The 22,492-nt window shown below is 37.2% G+C and overlaps 1 protein-coding gene across 5 annotated transcripts in view; it reads right to left on the bottom strand.

Annotated features, from left to right (window-relative positions):
- LOC135210339 (pleckstrin homology domain-containing family G member 3-like) overlaps positions 1-22,492 on the bottom strand; it is a 611,354-nt gene that overhangs the window by 357,349 nt on the left and 231,513 nt on the right. Inside the window, exon 1 of one of the 5 annotated variants that reach the window (XM_064243232.1) lies at positions 4,999-5,655. The exons of the other annotated variants lie outside the window; for them this stretch is intronic. The gene's annotated coding sequence lies outside the window, so the exon portion shown is untranslated. Of the gene's footprint in view, positions 1-4,998; positions 5,656-22,492 lie in introns of those variants that run through there. 5 annotated transcript variants of the gene reach the window in all.

Consider the following 22,492-nt stretch of genomic DNA (forward strand, 5'->3'; position numbering starts at 1 on the left):
CGTAACAGGTCTGGATGGAATGTGGTTCAATCTGTTTCCTACAGGGAATGAAAAGGTGTCTTGTCAGGAACAAAATTTATATGTGTACACACACACACACACACACACACACACATATATATATATATATATATATATATATATATATATATATTTACATATATATATATACATACATACATACATATTTATATACAGGATAAAGGACGAAGCAATGATGACGAAAGTACAGAAGACCCTTCCATAGAATAATGGCTAGTTCCTGGTTGGACGAGTGGTTTTCGCGCTTGGCTGCCAATCCGGTGGTCCGAAGTTCGATTATCGGCTCGGCCCAACGCAGAATCTGAGGATTTTATTTCTGGTGATAGAAATCCATTTCTCGATATTATGTGGTTCGGATCCCACAATAAGCTGTAAGTCCCCGTTGCTAGGTGATCAATTGGTTCCTAGTCACGTAAAAATATCTAATCCTTCAGGAGAGCTGTTAATCAGCTCAGTGGTCTGGTTTAACTAAGATATACTTCGAACAATGGCTACCCGCCTTCTAACGACCCCCCCCCCCCCCCCCCCCTTCCCACCAACACAACGAGCCACTCACTTCTACTTTAACCAGACTCTCCCTCTCCCTCGACATCAAGGCACTTCCGTTTTAAGTCGCTCTCCTTTCTCCAAAAATTTCTGAATTACACGCGATGTTCACCTACGCATGTTCTTCCACATTCCCGAACCTCAAAATACTTTGGCTTTTTTTCTATGTATATACTAAATACACTTTAACCTTTCTACATTTTCATGTCTTCATCTATCCTTACTCGACTTCCTTTAGTCACAAATGCGTCTTGCCAACTTCAACCAATCCCAGTTTCATTCATTTAAAAAAATTAAAATTCTATTAGAAGAGTTGGTTCGATAAACCGCTACATTTCTCAATCATTGCTTTCCTTTGCACTTTTTCTCTCCCACCAGCAGACCTCCCACTTCCTCTCATTATTTACTACCTGATCCATATATACATACGCACACACGCGCTCACGTGAAGCCTCAAAGATCTTAAAAGAAAGAAAAAAAGTTAAACGACAGCGCCCCCAACACGCCATCTCATCTCCCGGATCCACGAAATATTCCTGCAACCAGAACCCGTCCAGTTCGGCGTTATGGGAACGTATGAATCATTGGCAGTTTCCCATGAGGTAAGCAAAGCAGTGCAATATTTTTCGAGCTTTTCTGCTTCCCTTTGTGTTTTTTTTTAAAGAATACAACACACACTGCTCAAGATACACCGTACAAAAATATTCAGCTAAAAGTGACTGGGATTCGAAGAAGAAATGGTGATACGAAGTGAGGGACATAGATGTTTTGTATGATAAGAAATCTCTTTTTAAAGACTTATGATTTATTGTTATTGCACATGTTCCTGGAGATGTTTCCATCTGCTAACATCGTGTTGCAATATTTTACGAGCCATGTAACTGCTAATTGACAGAAAAAAATACAAAAAAAAAGACAGAAAAATTTACAACAGTGTATACCATCTGTGTGTTCCTCTCTCTCTCTCTCTCTCTCTCTCTCTCTCTCTCTCTCTCTCTCTCTATTTATGACGGAATCCCATGACGGCCCCATAAGAAAACACAGCGCAAGAAGGAGGCCCCTACGCCGTGAAGATGTGACCCGGAGCTTATCGAAGTAATTGTGGGAAAACAGGAGTAGCGGAAAATATCGCCGTGACCAGGCATCTTTCGTCAGATACAATTTGCATCGCATTTCCCGTGACAGGTTCAGAAGCGAACTTCAACCGAATGTTATGCAAACATAACAGGGAAGGGAATGTTGCCCTCTCAATCATCATGAATGGAAAGTTGTAACTGAAAGTAACTACGGGAATATGAGCAATAACAAATGCACCCTATACATCTACCAAAACAATAATTATCGTGAAGAGCGCCCATTTCCGTCGACCGTGAGCAACACATACAAATTACAGGGAAGGCAGTCGTTAAGAGGAATGTGGGCCATTTAATCCGCCACTACATAAACGCCCAGCAAACACGCATGCGCACAAGATCCTTGACTGATAACCCTCCCGATACGATGATCCTCGCATGACTCTTAATAAATGGTTTGGAGTCCTTAGCTTCAAGGGTCCTTGGGTGATGATCACCGAGGGAACCACCTCCTTTCACGGTCGCATACTCACTAATTAATTATTCATTAACGTTATTCACATACCTGACTTCATCCTAAATCCTACCCTTGTGGGCCTGGCTTCGGCAAGGGTCTATTAATATTAATGAGATGATCAACAGCAATGAATTTACTAGCAGACTCTTGGGAAGGATTGTAAAGCCATGTCAGCACCTCAATACGAACGGCGTCTTTTTAGTGGCAATACAATCTTTATCTATCTATCTATCTATCAATTAATCTATATAAATATATAAATATATATATATATATATATATATATATATATATATACTTATATATATATGTGTGTGTGTGTGTGTGTGTGTGTGTGTGTGTGTGTGTGTGGATTAGTCTTTAATTATCAAGGACCACTGAATCGAGTTCTTGGAGGTAAATCGTTGGGTGACAGTAAATAATCCTCGGGAATCAGTATTCCGCTAAATACGATCTTAGTCAAATTCGCCACATAAAAATAAAGTGAACACGCAAACTTAGACAAACTAATATATACAGTTATGCGGCGAGCACATGGTACATACAATATACGAGGAACTGGTCAATTTTAATTGCATACCAGAAATGAAATTTAATGTAACTTTGAATTACAATAAAGCCCAAGAACGACTTCGCAGTAATTTATCCTAAGTAGACACTGCTTGGGCCACAGAAAGAATGTTTACTCAATACTACCGTGGACGGAAATACAGTTAAGTGATTCATAACTGTCATTATGGGTAATATTAAGGTGGTAATGCTATAGCAGCAACCGCAACGCTGGGAGTACACCAGCAGGATTCTACGAATATCTACGCCAAGGCTTCAATAAAGCAGAGGCGCTAAACATGAAAATCATAACTTCGCCTTTTGGGGCGAAGATGTTGCGTAACCCTACATTGCGAAAGTCAGACAAGTCTAAAAAAGAAAAAAAAAAAAAGAAAAAAAATAAACTGTTCTCAGCCATTTCCTTGAAGAGGATCAATGGCTACACAGACTTAGAAAAATGATTCACTGAAACATCACTACAGCAATGCCAACAAAAAGGGTATATAAATAAAACCTTTCATTTCGCAATAAGGCTGCTGATCCCTTATCCTTTTCAATGCCGACCGCCACCCACTACAGTTGACAATCTACCAAGAAAGCTTAGGTAAACAATAGTACAATAATATTAAACGTAACTTATAGTTTTAGCCGAAAACGTTAAGCTATCCGGTTCTTAGCAGGTTTCTGACCCCAGATGACACGAGTAACCATTTACTGCTTGCTCGAATGAATGGTGACAGGTCGGGTTCGAACCGTGGACCTAGCTGACATGACCTGGGTTCCATATGCATATACACGTGTGTATGTATGTATGTATATATATATATATATATATATATATAATGTGTGTAAGCTTATGTGGTTCTGATAAAATGAAACCGATGAATAGCATCGGTAAGAGAAATGGTAATTAAGTCATAACTTTTATCTCATGAAATGGTTCAATATTTTCTCGACGGCCGTGATACTCTCCAGACAATATCAAGACTACCCAACAGCCACCGGTAATCCCTTTTGAGTTATCCTTGCAGAGAAAGTGAAACGAAAAGAACCAAATAAAAAATAAAATAAATAAATAAAAACAAGCAAAGACCAGGATTCAAACAAGCATAACGCACCACATCGTAAATCCTTGAAGAGTTCACCTAAATAATTCGTCAAGGGATGAATCACTAGCTTCAAGTCCGCCTCGAAAACCTTGAAGGATCTCTCTCTCTCTCTCTCTCTCTCTCTCTCTCTCTCTCCTCTGGATCCATGCGTATACATAACATCCTCATGAATATAAGGCAAATCCACATCAAAATCCATTCACCAGGAAAATCCAATCAAATATCATATGCGAGCAACTATATTTAAACGCAAAAAAATTTGGAAAAAAGAGGAAAATGAGATAAGGCTCCTAAAAGCGAAAACCCCATTGGAATAACGGCTGATACCGCCCGTACATGAAAACGGGAGATATTTCGAATTACGCTCCATGTGAGTCGTCAGTGGCGTTCTAAGAAACTGCTGCAACGTCACAGTGTGCATTGCACACTTCCCATGTTACGCAATTGGCGTAACAAATAAACCACGCATGCGCAGCGTCATGCCTACTCTACCATGTGCATCATAAATAACGGCATTCGTTGGCGTTGATGTTAAAGTCGCATTAAATCTTAAATGACAATATTGCCAAGAAAACAGCAACTAACATGCTCTCAGAGAGAGAGAGAGAGAGAGAGAGAGAGAGAGAGAGAGAGAGAGAGAGTTATCTGATACCAATCCCCAACAGTCGTTAAGTTCATGAACCTAATTACGAGTTCCGATACAAGATTGTTTGAAACCACCAATTTAACGAAGGCGAACGTGTAATTTTCAAGGCAGAAAAAGACGTTACTTAGCCCGTGACAGACGATCCTTTTATCTGGAGACTCGTTGCATTTTTACAGCATTAAACAACTATCAGGTTTTCAACAAAAAAAATAAGATACATTAGAATATTCAGAGAAAAGATTATTCGCGCTACACAAACAGATAAATAAATAGGCCAGTAAAGAACTTATCCGAATAGGGTCGACATCATAACCCCCAATAGCCCTATAATCAAATAATTTAACGGCTCATAAATCAAGTCCTATAATGGCAATTTAACTGACTTTGTAGGTCTATCAGAACAGAATACGATAAACAGGGTATAGAACTCAACTCAACAAAGGCCTCCATAAAACAGAATAAAAGACGGAATGTTCGGAGTAAACAAACCTCGGCTGTCGACAGGTGATTCCCTACCTGTTTATTGTGGGAGCTCCGGGGGCATCGGTAGAAGGCAGGGGCTCCTCCTTCCCGGTGACAGATGTGTTTATATGGGGTCCATGCAGGTAGCTCGTGGTACGAAACACTTCTATATCACGAACGCTCAGTCTTTCGTGCGTTAGGTGGATTAGCACCTTCGTAGTATTTCTCCAAATGTTGGGAGAGAAAAAAAGAGCCCTGTTTCTGAGATTTCTGGCCGAAAACTAGGCCTAACGCGGCTCACCAAGTTTAAAAAAAACACTTTGTAAACGTAAAGAGTAATAATTGTACCTTCTTATCATCCTATCATCCACCACTTATAATCCTGCTCGCGCCATTTTCATCTTTTTATATCGTTCCTGGTTACAACAATTTTCACAAAATAAGAACTGCTGTCCTTTGTGAAGGTCGAACTGAAAGTATCAGAATCTCAGCTCACATGAAAATAATTCACAACACAATTCGTAAAGTCGATAGTAATTCACTCACTTCAAATCCCACGAGTTACGTTGCAAAGTCTGGAAGACAATAAATCACTCAAGAATCGTTCAAGATATTATTGTGCAGTACAAGTCGTCATATAACAGCCCACTAAAACAGAACAAGAAGGCTATTATTTTTATAAAGAAACACCAGAATCGCTCGCTCTCTCAAGACAGGCGGTTAACTCAACGGCACAGCGTCACTGAGCATCTACCCACTCCGGGACACAAAGCAGACTGACTTGGACATATTTTCTTATTCGATGAATAGCCTACGGCTCGATGAAGAGTTCCGAGCATCTCGAAGAAGAATGAGCTTTCAATAGGAAGTTCCAACCCGCAGTTATTCCAATTCCCTCTATCTCGCTCCTCTCTCTCTCATCTCTCTCTCTCTCTCTCTCTCTATCTCTCTCTCTCTCGTCTCTCTCTCTCTCTCTCTCTCTCTCTCTCTCTCTCTCTCTCTCCAATATTTACTATCACCTCTTCTTACTTAAAAAAGTTTCCTAAATTTAATTTAATTTTAAGTTGCCTTTATTCCAATCGACAGCACTGAAATTTATTTTTCAAATATCTTCCACATCTACCGTAAATATTACTGATATCATCATCACCGCACTCTCGATATCAATACTACTATAATATCTACATGCAAGCGTTACCTTACATATTAATGTACATTACAGAGCCAATACTATTATTTACTCTGTAACAACTAAAAATAAATACACTTACATATACATATATACATACATATACATGCACACACACACACACACACACACACACACGTCTACATTTTGCCTATATCCAAAGCGCAATCTAAAATCTGAGATGAGAACACAACAGACTTAAACAGTCGAACATCCTGTAGTCTTAAACTTTAGTATTAAAGACACAACGCTTCGTAAATTCATTAAGATGAACGAGACTGGACTGGCAACGTCATTTTTACGTTATTCGTATTCAGTCTGCAGTAGAACGCACTAGTTATGTAAACTGATTTTTAAAACCCTTCCCTCTTTCCTAAACTCTCTGCTTTTAATACCATTAGGTTTCCTTATTTCTCGGAAAAGAGGGAAGGCATATAGTTGCCAACTTCACAATGAGACATAAATATAGCATTCAGAAACCTTCATTATATAAAAGGACGATCTAAATGTCAACGACCACCGAAAGACCACGACGAGACAGGTCACTCACTGTGCGACAAACTTCGTCTCCGGTTCGAGAGTTCGCGACCAACTGACCGACAATCAAAGGACTCAGCGCCTACCAAGTGCCTAGACTGATCCCACCCGCGACTGACGACGGCGATGAATTTAACGACTACACTGCCACTCTGAAAAGACATCGTCCACCGGGGTCTAGCAACCTTCCTCTAAAACGCACAAGGACCTCCTCCCCCCTCCGGCCACCACTTCCTCCTGGCATCCTCAGGGGGCCAGGGACGTCCCTAGGTGCCATCCCCTATTCTCGGCTTCCATCCCACGACCCCCGACGGAGGCAACTACTGAAAAGTAGCATCCTGCCACTGAAATGATTGATCGTCTGATTGGGGCATCGGCCTAAACGGAATGACCTCGGCAGACAATATGACCGACGGGATATCAATTCCCACGATTTTCAGGAAGATTCGACGGTCTGGACGTTGTCACGGCATTTTAACGAACAATATTGTAATACGGATGAGCTGAAAATAAACGAAATAACGCTGCTGCCAATCTGTAATAACGTCACATCATAACGGAACCTAATCGCTTCTCAGAGACAAATTCACTCTTCTAAAGGGACCTTTATTTCACTCAGTAGGCTGGTGAGGAGGGAGAGGGAGTCTGAGGATCTACGGAAGGAGAAGGAGGAGGAGGAGGAGGACTGCATTTAAAGGAGAGGGTCAGGGGAGGGAATGGAATTCTTCTTCAGAGGCTTTCACATCTTGTTAGATGTCGTTAGTACCAATTGCGCTGAAGCGATGAAGGGAAGCGCCGCGGATGAAGGATGGGCGGAGAGAGGCACCACTCACTCGCCCTAGTACAATGGAGGGGAAGGAAAAAGGGGGAAATCACAAAATAAAACGTTGCCCTTTGCACAAATATCAGTAATGACTTTACTACCGGTCATATTGATCATGTGAAAAAATAAAACAATAATTACCAATATTAAACTCATAACTATATTACTTATACCGTACAATAACATTATTAGTCACAACAGTATTATTATTTATTGTAAAAACGCAGATAGGAGGAGGTCTACTTCAAACTAACACATTCTATCCTTGTAGCTTTTACCAATACCACCTTTTCAAAGCCTATATTCCAACAAAGAGAAGACATAACCACAATATTTTTTTCTTTTACTCGTACACGTACAATACGAAAGGAGGGGGAGGACCACACGACGTCAAAGGAATTAAAACTAAACTTTAGTATGACAAGGAAGGCACTTGTTGGAAATTGTCTGAATTTACAGAATAAAAGAGGCTTGTAGATTCCATAGCAAACTAAAGAACTGATAATAAAATATATCTCATGCAGTCAAGCATTATTCTATTCATCTAAACGCCAGTAAAAATGTGGCATTTGTAACGAATAATAACTGGACAACACAAATACTGAACAGAGCATATTCCGTTGTAAATCATTTAAATTATTCAAGAGACTGGGAGCTTGGGTGAATAGTGATTGCGTAATTATTTGAAAGCTTTACAACACAATAAAAAAATACAGTTATTTACATATCACTAAAAAAAGGAATAATGAAAAAAATGCAGTCATTCCAACACGACATAAACCGGGTACGTAACTAAATGAAATGTACTATACAATTGTAACAATGATAATATATATCTGCGCATAATCCCAACAACTATAATAGCAATACTGGTTAATAATACTAAAAAAATCAAAACAAATATATGAATATAGTAACATTAATAGCAATTTATCCTCATTTATACTAAGCGTGATATTCAACACAGCACCGACGAAGACAACAAGAACACCAGCAGCAAAATCGTTCGCAAGTGAGTCGAAGAAGACATGCAAATCACACGGAGGCCTGTGGACAGCTCGCATCCAAATGAGGAAGGATTCATTAAGAAAGGCCTGTGACCACCGCATTCTCAGAACTTCTTTGTTACAGATCAAACGAGTTCTGTTCCTCTCGCTGAGAGTGAGAGAGAGAGAGAGAGAGAGAGAGAGAGAGCTTGTCGATCAAAATTGTTATTGCATAATACGCAGTTTGTATTCCGTAATTTTTTTTTCCTGCGTATAGCAACGATAGTCTACGGGTGACAAAGCCATAAGTTATAATTGCCATCGTCCAACCCGTCACAAGACTCTCACACTACTGGCCTTCTTCTCAGTATGTAGATCAAACTATCTTAGTCCGAGATCCATGAAGTAGCTTCCCATGCATCGACAGTCCTGTTATTTCCGACTGTCTAGTTACATTATACTCATTATTTCCACTAACGTCTTCCCGAAAAGCGACAAAAAAAAATAGACTAAAAATACTGGTAGGCATAATGAATCATAGACAAATTACACTGAGTTTAAATAAAAAAAAAAAGTTTCCGAAATGCGCAAGACAAAAATCGGGATGATCTCATTACGGTTTTTTTTTCAGCTAAAAAATGAATACCACGTAGCAGTTAACACATGAATATCGGAAATGATCCATTGCGTTGTATAATAAAGTGAGTATAAAACTGCAGGAAAATACAATATGTGCAAGTAGATTCTGTGATGTTAAGGCTCTGAGATGTATTTTACGTTCATGTTTATCGTTATTGTCAAAAGTTTAAATATTTGTTTTACTTCAATAATAAGAGTCATCTTCACATCAAGCTGGAATTGGATGAGAGCGTAAACTGAAGCTCACTTACCCAACACGCTGTCACAAAAAAGAAAAAAAAGGAAAAAAACTAAGAGTATAATCATTAGTTCCCTTTCGGCCAAGTTTTCCAGGAACTAACCGCTGCCTTTACAAAGATGGAATTTCTCTCTCTCAAATTGCACAAACTTTTTACGCCCTCAGGTATGGGAGAGAACACATGATCTCATATCCGTTTCTACAACTGTCTTTTGTGGAATCTCGAAAATCATAAAAAATAAAAAATTCTGTCACTGACATTTCCTGAGAAAAGGCTGAGCATATGATCCAATACGGAAGAAAACGCTGTATTATACCAACTATTGTTTAGTTTCTGATCTTCGACTCAAAGAAAACAATACTTTTTGCTCAAAGGAGAAAATTTCTTTAAACAAAGTGAGAGAAAAAGAGAAAGCTTTTCGTACGAAGGTCACTGAATCACACAGGTGATAAAATTTTAGTGATTCAAAAGTATGGAGTTACATAGATATCTTTCTGAATAATATTAATAAAGGAAACGTACTGTGTATATATGCATTCCTCTTTCCGCCTTGTAAAAACGATCATCTACGCGTAGTGAACCCCAGTTCTAAACTTGACACCGTCCAGCCTGGGGTCACGCTACTTCACCACTGGGCCGCACATGAGTTTGCAAAATAAAGGTACATTAGTCCGAACTTCGAGACGATAAGTGACGCGCTAAGGTCGGGATTTGCCCTCTCTTCCATGACCGTCTTTTTTGACGGGATGGGTAAAAAAAATGGTAATGATAAAAGTATACTTGACAAGTCACAATCAATATATTTCAAGTTTTTGCAGTCATCAATCCCAACAGCGAGTGATGAAAAATACTTTAGGTTGAAAATGATATAAATGGAAAGGTCTGTCTCGAATTCCCGGACTTTTTCCCGACTGTCTATCAACAAAGTGTTCTAATTTACATATTAGATTGCAACTCACCTGCAGAGGCAAGCACCATAGTTGGCATGCAGCATAACATTGTGCAATATTTCATCCAGCGTCGAAGTGCAAAAAACATTGTTCTTATTCAAAGAATTGTAAAATATTCATCATTAGCAACAGACAAAAGAATTCATTCAAAAGGGCCTTTGGAATACCACGTATCATGGTTCACAACTTTAGTTTCTGATTACCTCTCTTTCCCTCTTCGTATATACAAAGGCATAATTATTCGAAATTTATTTCAGTAATAAGTCGCGCTTCCTCAAAGGGCAAAAGCCATTATCACATAAATCTTTTCACTGTACGGATGAAACCTACCTAAAAAAACTTCCATAAATAAAGAAATAAACCTCAAGCTTTAAAAATATTAAATATTTCATAAATAAACAAAAATGTTAGATTTTAAAGATCGCTGTTCTCCGATTCCCAAAGATGGAAAAAATACAATCAAATTGATCACAGCCATCTAACAGACCGATGATGCTCGTCATTCAAAATCACGGACAAAGTTCTTTTAAATGTCCTCTTTAAAACCCCTTAAAGGTATTTGAAGGCCACAGATCACACACTAGTATAAATTATGAAGAATAACGAGTTCGCCGTCCAGATTGGACAGTTTACCATGAAGAATCCTGGACAATGAAAATGTGAACTGTCACCTGGAATATCAGCGCCCCCACACAACATGAAAGCGTTATAAAATATTACCACCCACAAATCCGAAATATTTCCATAATAAAATGTGTGGGATGCACAATGAATAAACAAATGGCCACAAAATTCTTGAATACGACAGAGACGTATTTTAGAAAAATAAAGAGGAGGCTTCACAGTCGAGCGCCTTTCATCTCTTTCTCATTCCTCCGCTCGGATACCGAAATCCCCGACGTCATCCGGACACCAAAAATCAAAACGCATTCCACAGCGAACACCGCGGGAGGAAGGAAGGAAGGAAGGGATGGAAAAGGGGGATGAGAAGGAGGAATGGGGGGAGGAAGGTGGGGGCCACTATAGGGATGGTCTTTGACGCATTCCAAACATATGACATGATACGTATCGTACCTGAATATTTACGACCACGGGAATGTCAGGCAGGGACACGACTCCGGTCGAAAATATCGAAGGTGTAATAGTGTGTTAACCATTCCATCTCTCTCTCTCTCTCTCTCTCTCTCTCTCTCTCTATCTCTCTCCTCTCTCTCTCTGTACATAAAAAAAATATATTCAACTACCAAATTTGCGAAATATTTATTAGTATGAGAACTCTACAATATACATACATGCACAAACACACCACACCACCACACACCACACGCACCCACCACACAAACATATATATTTCTATTATATATTATAATAATTATATATATATATATTATGAAAATTCTATAATATATATAATTAATAAATATATCCCCCCCACACGGAAAGATCAAAATGGCCCCACCCCCCCTACATAATTATTTTTTTTTTTTTTTTTATTTTTTGGTATATAGTTTTTCCTCCTTGTTTAAAAAGACAATCCCGCAAACGGATCCCATATTTTGTTTCACCAGTGATCAGGAGCATAGAAGGAAGTGCTCGAAATATATGGTTGCAACGTTAAAACAGTGTTTTATGGGCCTTTTATCTTCATATTATACAGTTGTATTGCAGTAAAAAGACATTCATATATATTCATATATATACACATTTATTTATTATATAATGTGTATGTGTATTTAAATACAAGATTCTGATTAAACTGAGTAAATTACTAAAATGCAGATCAAATACTTGATGCAATCAAACACCAACCCTCTTTTAAAAGATAAACACCCGTTATTAACTGAGAAGTTTAAAGATACATAGACTGACTTGTGTATTACGAGAGAGAGAGAGAGAGTCTTCATTAGTAAACAGTAAACATCGCCGACAAATTAACATAATTTCTAGTCAAAACCACAAACAAATATCAAATATTCACTTACAACTAAATCAGTAGTAAATGTTTGTAACACGAATCTACTTAAACGTAAAAACCCTTTAAATACTAAAATATTGCGTCAGTATTCTTGGCACTGATAAAATTTCTCCATCAATCAATCCACCACATTCTCTCTCTCTCTCTCTCTCTCTCTCTCTCTCTCTCTCTCTCTCACACACACACACACACCACACAGTAGTCAGGATGCGTTTATGGGAAAAGTGGAAACCCCTGTACTTGGGGTGTCAGGTTTAATTGAATTTCCCTCATTCCGATGCAATACTTTCAATACATTTCCAAACAAGCGCCACCCCCATGAAGTGAGTTAATGAAATAAATATCACGAGAAATAGGAAAAATTCGTCATAAATTGAGTGTTTCAGTACACCCAAGTAATTATATTCAGATTGCAAATGGAGAAAATACTGCCTGACAATGATAAATTCGCCTATAAACACAAATACAAACACACACTCACGTGCACACACAAGGGAGTGTTGTGCGTGGGCGCGCATGCGCGTATGAGCTTTCGCGTACGCGAATATTCACCGGATACTTTAAATGGAGCATTATCTCTTGAAAGTAGGAAATACACAGAACGATTCGCAACTGACTATTGTAATGCAGCTCATTAAATGTCTTGCCTAGTTCTAAATGAGCTAACTTTCCTGTCTGAAATTCCACGATAACTTACAATCTATCTAATCACTGTTTGTTTTAAAATTTCTGATTAGTTAGGATGAAAATTTACGATCTCAGTGTAATTGATTATTGCCTTATATTTTTCAGTGGTTTCATACTCATATTTTTCAGTGGTTTTATACTCTTTTTTTTTCAAATTGGCTATTTTCACCATCAGCATTGATACTTCCTAATAAAAACAGCTATTCTATTTTATGGGCAATTGACAATATATTTTATCAATATAATTTTCAGAAAATTAAAATGAACTACAAATAGGGATAGTAACTTACAGCATATGGTAGAAATGGGACAGGCAGGACAACATCGATAAAAAAAAACTGAATAGTCAGAGAATGAAATGAAAATAACTTTTACTACACGTCAAATATGAATTAAAACGGCCAAGTCGTTACTGATGCATGAACCCAAGACAGCAAATGTAAACTATGAATGATGGAATCACACACACACACAAAGTAGCACGCAAAATGCCAAACGCATAATATGTTACTTCGAACTAACAAGATGTACTTACATATCAAATGCCAATGTCATCCGATGCCAATCTAACTCAAATAGTACAACATACCTGAAAAGGGAATTATAAAATTAGTTAAAAGTGTGTCATGAAAAAGCAGTATTCAAAACGTTAAGAAAAACGAGGAATTGATTAACATCACCTGAAACGATTCACTAATATATAAGAATGCTATAAACCCTGAACTATGTACCAAAAATCTATCTAAAGGTAGTGATAACAACAGCAAGGAAAAAGGGCTGTTGTTTTCCATGACTACAAAGTTTTCATATTAGGAAAAAAAAAAAAGTTATATCTTAGTTTAACCAGAACACTGAGTTGATTAACAGCTCTCCTAGAGCTGGCCCAAAGGATCAGATATTTATTTACGTAGCTAGGAACCAATTGGTTACTTAGCAACGGGACCTACAGCTTATTGTGGGGTCTGAACCACATTATATCTAGAAATGAATTTCTAACCACCAGAAATAAATTTCTGATTCCGCACTTGCGGCAGGGGAGCGAACTCGGGCTACCAGACTGATAGGCGAGTACACAACCCACTCCTCCAATGAAGAACTTCATACCAAGACTCTACCATTTCATATGACAATAACATAAATAAAATGATAGATAGAATCACACGAAACTTTAAACAGAATGATACTGTGACCTTAGCAAAGATAATAATAAAAAAAAAACGTCGTTTGCAAACTAGCAAATCAACCTTTTCCAAAATAACATATCTTACAGAATTTACCAGTTCATGACATCTTTCGTTCTTTACGGAATTCTTAAGAGTAAATTATCAGCCTTCTAACCAAACTGTCATATGTATCCCACATCCATAATGAAAGAAACTTCCTTGTGAATTTGTGTATACACATACACATTGAAACACAAACAAATACACCTTTCTTGGTAAGGACGGCAATGTGGTAGACACGCTCGCTCGGTTCACAATATTCGTGCTCTACAAAGGGCATCCGATATATTTTGCAACACATGTACGAGTCTATCCTGTTCTTTCACTTCCACATATCTCCACTCACCTCCAGCTTCTACTCACATGGTTCCCCTCTGTGTAGGTCTGGGTCTCCCAACTCCTCTGGTGCCCATAGAGACCCGGATGACACCATCTCGTACTATGAACTATGGTGGAGGAGGAGGAGGAGGAGGAGGAGGAGGATATAGTATCGTATCTCACTGTATCCAGCCACCTGCATCCTAATATTAATCCTCAAGGATTATTCTCGATTCAGCAAAACCTTCCAGCTATAATTTCATTGCCATAAAAAGAGTCCCGTCTGAACGACAATACAGATCTAGACTAAGACACGACATTCATTTCGTAATTCATTCCAATCTATTTGATTTCGGAATCTCATTCGGCCTACTAATTGTCTGATCTGTCTTTTACGGCCTCATTACATTCCGGTTCTAAGGATCCTATACTGAATGTCATTAATCCTAATTACTTGGAAGACTCAATCTTATGAATCCTATACCCAGCTAGTGTTATTTCACACCTCGAAGCATAACTCAGGCCTTTTGAGCTCTGACTTAAATATATCACAAGTGCCATATACACATATATGAAGCAATCTATTGCGCATGCTCTGTAAAGCTAGTGGTGCTTAGTTGACTGAAACGGAATCGTCTGCGTATTTTTCGTCCGTTCAGTTTTTGTCGGTTATCCGATGTAAATCACAGCGTCCGTTAACAACCACTTCTGTCGTTATAAATTTCATAGGAAAGGCAAACATCGTAATGACGTAACACCCACTATAGTATGTCCCAGTTTAATACACTTACATGCAGTATTAGGTTTTCAATGTTTTTAAAATGTTTTTTTAGCTTGTTTTTGTTTGTTATAAATTTAAGTTACTTGTTTTTAGACTTTGTGAATTTTTTTTAACTGAGTCCATTTTTAATTTTTTAATTCTTTGTAATTTTACAGCCCTGATGATGAAACATGTGATCTCGAAAATTTGGCCAACAAATTTACAAATCTACGACGGCTGTTTGCTATTTTCTATTTTATTCTTCCTGAATCTGCGGCGTTCTATATATATATATATATATATATATATATATATATATATATATATATATATATATATATATATATAATATATATATATGTATGTGTGTGTGTGTATGTGTGTTTACATCCCTTCTCATACATAAACTTGAAACTGAACAAATTAAAAGTGAAAATCTGGACATAACTAAATAAAAGAAAACTATGATACAACAAGCAATAGAGCCTAAACTATATCGCTGAAATAAAGATAAAACTCCTCAGAAGCCATTTAAAACCGGTTTAACGTGACCTCCGTCAATTAGGCCCTTTTGTAAGACGGTTGCGCAACAAGAACGACTTTTAACTGGTTATTTAATCCATATTACTCAGACACTAGCGTCGTAAAATATCTAGGAGTATGCGAATAAGAAAAAAGGAGTATAAATATTAATTTCAGTCCGGCTGAATATAAGCCTGAGAGAGAGAGAGAGGAGAGAGAGAGAGAGAGAACAATATAAATAAATATAAAAGGCTCCAGCGACACTTTTATCAGTAGCATGAGACAACGAAGAGGCGCGATGCCGCGGGCGCCCTTGCAGTGATAACTGGATGATTTCGCCTGCTCTCTCCCTTCCTGCCCTTCGCGGGAGTCTGGGAGGTTCTTATCTTTTCATAAATCGGAAGTCCTACAAGAGATGGACGTTTCAAAACAGCTTCCTTGCTGTTTAATGTGTGTGTTTTTTTTCTGAAACGTGTCTTTTTTTCTCTTTCTCTCTATGCCTGTATCTTAACATGTATACATAAATATGAGACTTAAACAGATGCACGCATGTGAACAAACGCACATGAGAGTATGTAAGTGTTTATATGTGTGTATATATATATATATAATGTATGCATGTATATGTACATGTACATATGGATATGTGTATATATATATATATATATATATATATATATATATATATACTATATATATATATGCGCCTCTTTCTCTAGGTCAGAAGGCTCGAGAATCTATAATTATTCCGGTTCTCAGCAAGTTTTGTGAGATAAAAGCTGCTGGCTCAATGCCATTCCTCATTATCGATTGCTAAAACTCACTACAATCGACCTGCTACTAATTCGCGATTCGCAACTACTTCAATAACAAAATCAAGGGTTTGCCAGAATCCCTCCAAAATACAAAACAAAAGACAGCAGCTCTAATAGGTATTACTGCTCATGATATGTAAGCAATTTGGTTGCTTCAGCAGGATCGTATGTATGCCTGTTTATCTAAACCAATCACATCACACAAGGGTTTTGGCGTGTACGTACTTCTAGCCAATGTCTACTGAAACCTTACGAATTGTCACGACCTATCCGGTAGCCCCTTTCATGGAGAAGTAAACCAGGATAACTAGAAAGAGTGGCCACTTTAATTTCGGTCCCAACAGTTTTGGAATGCTGTTCTGCTCGCATTATGGCCAAACCGCAGTGACCTGACGGTCACTCGGTACACCTCTGGGCAAAGCTTTGAGACAACTTCACTTTGACTCATATCCAGAAGTCTAGTATGTATGCATGTATGTATGTGTTGGTATATGTATATTCATACATACATACACACATATATATATATATATATATATATATATATATATATATATATATATATATATATATATATATATATATATATAATATATATATTATAAGCGAATACCAATGGAAAATGATAGGCAGAAATCCGTACCAAGCGCTTTCGCATTTATTGAGGCATTGTTAAGGCACATATGAAATACAGTTGGAAAGAAGGTTGCAACGCCAACGCAAAGCTCAAGAATACCAGATGGTTAATTGTCAAAGGGATCTTCTTGAGCTTCTAGTTTACCTTGTAACCTTCTTTCCAACTGTATTTCATTTTTGCCCCGACAATGCCACAGTACAGGCGAAAGAGCTCTGTGTCGATTTCTGCCCATCATTTCCCTGTGGAATTCGCTTATATAATGAACTCACGCGTATCGAGTATTGTGTGATCTTTTAAGTGTATGTATGTGTATGTGTATATATATATATATATATTATATATATATATATATATATATATATATATATATATATATATATATTGTACGTATAAAACCGCATGTTTAAGCGTACGAGTGCAAGAAAGAGATGGTAAGACTACACAGTGCACGTGTACCCATGAAAAGCGCACAAATTTAACATATAAATGTCATTTATATCCCACCCCCGATCTTTTTAGATAACCACACACACACACAGTATGTTCATGGTCACAGACACAGGCACAATAGTCAGTACAAGGTTACGCTCATAATATTTTTGACAAATATTTTTTTGAAAAATTTGCAAACGATGTATATAACTAATAATAATAATAATAATAATAACGACAATATCATCAACGACAATAATAATAATAATAATAATAATAATGATAATAATAATAATAATAATAGAAGTGGTACATGAATAATGGTAGCGACCAGTTAGATAAAGTTACTGAAAATAATTCATAGTGAGTTTTCCGGTGAAGAAACTAAAGCAAAGACGGCAGCAAAGCAGAAGAAGAATTGAGCTATTAGTGATAAAAGTAATCAATAACAAAAATACTAATAAAAAAAATAACAATAATAACTGCCGGGCCAAAACAAAACAAAACTGAAAACGGCGAAAATAACATTAAGATGAAAAAATAAAGCAGGAGAGACTACACAACAGGATCAACCACTAAAAGGACATGGTTAGATCCAAGTGCTGTTGACCATCAATAGGATATACGGTCTGCTTCATTTCGACGAATTTTCTTCTAAACATTTTGACAATAATGACCATGAAAATGGCTTCTGAGTGTAATTTGATGAGCATTACACTGTAAATCACGAGCTATAGCTGTATGATAACAATCTAGCGTAACTTTTATTAAAAAAATCGGTAATATTTATGCATGCCTATATTATATATCTATCCAAGGTATCTATATATATGATGTTATATATGATATAATATCTTAATATGTAATATTAAGTATATAATATAATACACAAAAACGACACACATATATCTATATATCTATATATATATATATATATATATATATATATATATATATATATATATATATATATATATATCCAAAGATCATTAAACAAATCGAATCGGCAGCAACATTATCTCATCCCTCCACAAGAGGAATTGTCAACCCTCACCATCCTGCCATCTATTTACATAATTCGCAATACAAAATAAACACAGGAGACTGCGCAGTTAGGAATTTATTGAACGCGGTTAACCAGCAACACGCCCGCAACCCTCTGTCTCAACCAAGTCTGTAAAGGAATGGTAGTCATTTGGTGTACCGCCAAAAAAAAAAAAAAAAAAAAAAAAGCAACAATCAGTCGTCTGCCAAATCGGCCCAGGGAATCTGATTCCTGCCACTAAGTTCAACACAACTACAAAGGTCAAATGCACAATATTTGTAACATGTTACACATTTGAGGGCCTCTTTCTACTTCTGTCTCCGCTCTGTTTCAAATCTGGTATTGGGTTTATATATCACACGCAATATATATATATATATATATATATAATATATTATATTATATATATATATCTATAATTTATACATATTTATATTACACACATATATATGTATATAAAATTTCTGGTTTGATTAGGTTAATGAACTATAATGATGCAGAGTAAATATTATTAATACATAACTAAAAAAACTATATATCATGAGCTATAAATTAAAAGGCGCAACAGCTCATCGAAGGACACATACATAGTTTCACATACAAACAACATGAGAGTAAAATCTGTACACTAAACATACACAAATACACAAAGCATGAGAGAGCAGATATATACGAAACAGCTGACGATATGAATGTTTTCAGTGTAGGGAGTTTATCCTTGATTTGACAGCTTGTGAATGAACGGGGTAATGGTCATTTATTTTCCCCTGAAACCGCCTAATTCGGGGACACTTAAACCGCCTAATTCGGGGACACTTACACACACACATACACACACACACACACACACACACACACACACATATATATATATACATAAATATATACATGTGTGTGTGCGTGTATCTGAAACCAAGCAAAATTGAACAAGCGTAAAGGCTGTCGCTTCTGACAAAGGTAAGAAACATGCGAGAAGTTTAAACACAAATGTCCCCAAAGGTAACTTTTTCATGCAAACAGCGTACGAAGACTGATGAGGGTGACAGCGCGGCAAAAACACAGATAAAAGCTAAATATGGCGAAGAGTAATCTCTCTTAACCTTCTAAAGGCAAGAGGAGAGAGAGAGAGAGAGAGAGAGAGAGAGAGAGAGAGAGAGAGAGAGAGAGAGAGGTCCCCAATAGATGTATTAGAGGGAACGCATAGCAATGATTTATTAGAGGGAAAAGTCAAACTTCCTACGCTATTAATTCTTGTATTGAAATATCTCAAGGGCAAACATTTAAGACAGGCTATTAGCTCAATTTGTTTGTTACCGAGAACAGGCGAACAATTCTCCCTTGCTATACCTTCTATTTATACATAATATTTTTAGGGAAAGACCTAATAACTCTAAAAAGTTTCTATAAAAAATATTTCTTGGGGCTTCTAATGATCCTTTTTTTATGACCATTAAAACTGTTTCGCTAACTCTGTCCTTATCTGGACCACTATTAGGACCTTTTGTTTCACTATCTTCAAGTAATTATTATTATAATTTTATTTTTATTTTTGTCTATCACAGTCATCCTATCTGACAGGGTGGTTTTTATTTATAGTGTGGGATTCCGAGTTGCATCCTGTCTCATTAGGAGCCCATTACTTTTATTACTATGTGCGCTGTTTCTAGTAGCACACTCTTCTGCATGAGTAATTATGGGTACAATTTCCACTGCCATATCCCATATTCTTTTAATTTCCATTTTCAGGTCTTGATACTGATCAATTTTTTCTCTTTCTTTCTGATCTACTCTTGTGTCCCATGATATTGCGACATCAATGAGAGATACTTTCTTTTTAATTTTGTCAATCAACGTCACGTCTGATCTACTTCCACGTATCACCATATCTATTCTGATACCATAGTCCCAGAGGATCTTTGCCAGATCGCTTCTATCACTCCCTCAGGTTGACGTTCGTGCCACTTATTACAGGCTCCAGTGGAGGGCTTTTGCTACTGAATCATGCCTCTTTTTGTAGTGGACATTCGCTTGCTATGCGGTTTTTGGTTCGTTTTTCATATTGCACTTCCTGCATATGGGTGAAATGTTATTTCCATCTATCGATCTTTGAACATATCTGGTTCTTAGGACCTGATCTTGAGCCGCTGTTAGCATTCCTTCCCTTTCCTTGAGTTCTCTGTAGCCATTGCCATGTTTCATCGCTGGCTAGTTCTTTAGTCTGTCTCATGTACTGTCCGTGCATTGGGTTGTTGTGTCATTCCTACGTTCTGTTTGTCATTCTCCTGTCTCTATATTTCTGGGTCTTCGTCTACTTTTGTCAGTCCTTCTGCCCATGCACTCTTGAGCCACTCGTCTTCACTGGTTTTCAGAAATAGACCCAGTGCTCTGCTCTCGATGTTGTCGCAGTCCTCTATGTTTAGTAGTCCTCTCCCTCCTTCCTTTCGTGTTATGTATAGTCTATCTCTATTTGCTCTTGAGTGCAGTGCTTTGTGTATCGTCATGTGTTTCCTAGTTTTCTGGTCTATGCTGCAGAGTTCAGCCTTCGTCCACTCCACTACTCATGCACTGTATCTTATTATTATTATTATTATTATTATTATTATTATTATTATTATTATTATTATTATTATTATACAGTAGACGAAACCTATTCATACAGAACAGACCCACACACTGACTTGAAATTCAAGCTTCCAAAGAATTGGAGTTCATTAGGAAGAAGTAAGAAGTAAAGGGAAATATGGAGAGAAAAAGATCTCAATTATTAAACAATAAAAAAAATTAAATTGATAAATATTAACAGGATTGAACATGTATCAAATGCAAGGATAAGGATAATAGTATTTGGGTAGTAATGCATTCCACCTTCGCTTGAACTTACGAAGGAGAGAGAGAGAGAGAGAGAGAGAGAGAGAGAGAGAGAGAGAGAGAGAGAGAGAATTATTTGTTATTAGGTTCAAGAAGCTTTTACAAAGTGTCCTTCTCTAACACACACACCATACGCGCGCGCGCGTGCGCGCACACACACACACACACACAGTGTTACTTTACCAAGAGACATCTAATAAGTTGATTATCCTCTATTATCCCATTAGACGAGGCCTTCAAAATACTAAAGTCACCCATAGAAAATGGGAGTTGCAGTTGAAATAGAAAATGGACGTACACTAGCCTGCACTAAAAGTATAATATTGATGATGGCATAAAAGCTATTACAACCAAAATTCTCAAGTAATAAAAACAACGCATAACCCAAGTGAGAGAAATATACATGAAAATGCAATGTGAAAAGCTTAAATGATTGGTTAATCTTGTTTCATCGTTTCCTATTACGTGAAAACAACTTTCAACTTTTAACATTTTTTTAGTGCGCGATCACAGCAAAGCACTTCATAGGGCAATATTAACTTCCAGTTACGCTTCTATGACTTATTAGCTTGCCTCTGTCCTATGACTTCTAAAATATAGACATTCGCCGAAAAATGGGGACAATCTTATGGCCCACCGAGTCAGAACAACACATTCCTGCTGTATTGCAATGTAGTACCTTAAACAATACTGTTTAATGCTGTCATCCAGCGACCTTGATCCTTCGAACTGTATCTAGTATACGAGGTAAGCCGTTCAGTTTTTTGATAAGGTCTATAAACCTTGCACCCACACATACTACAGTAAGCTACAAATGTCCTTTAATATCCAATTCGCTGTACCTTGGAATGAATATATTTTCATATATGTTAACCGAAGGAGACTTTTTCAGTTGATAATAAT

This window comes from Macrobrachium nipponense, chromosome 39, assembly GCF_015104395.2.
Source record: "Macrobrachium nipponense isolate FS-2020 chromosome 39, ASM1510439v2, whole genome shotgun sequence".
In the NCBI taxonomy this organism is placed as follows: domain Eukaryota; kingdom Metazoa; phylum Arthropoda; class Malacostraca; order Decapoda; family Palaemonidae; genus Macrobrachium; species Macrobrachium nipponense.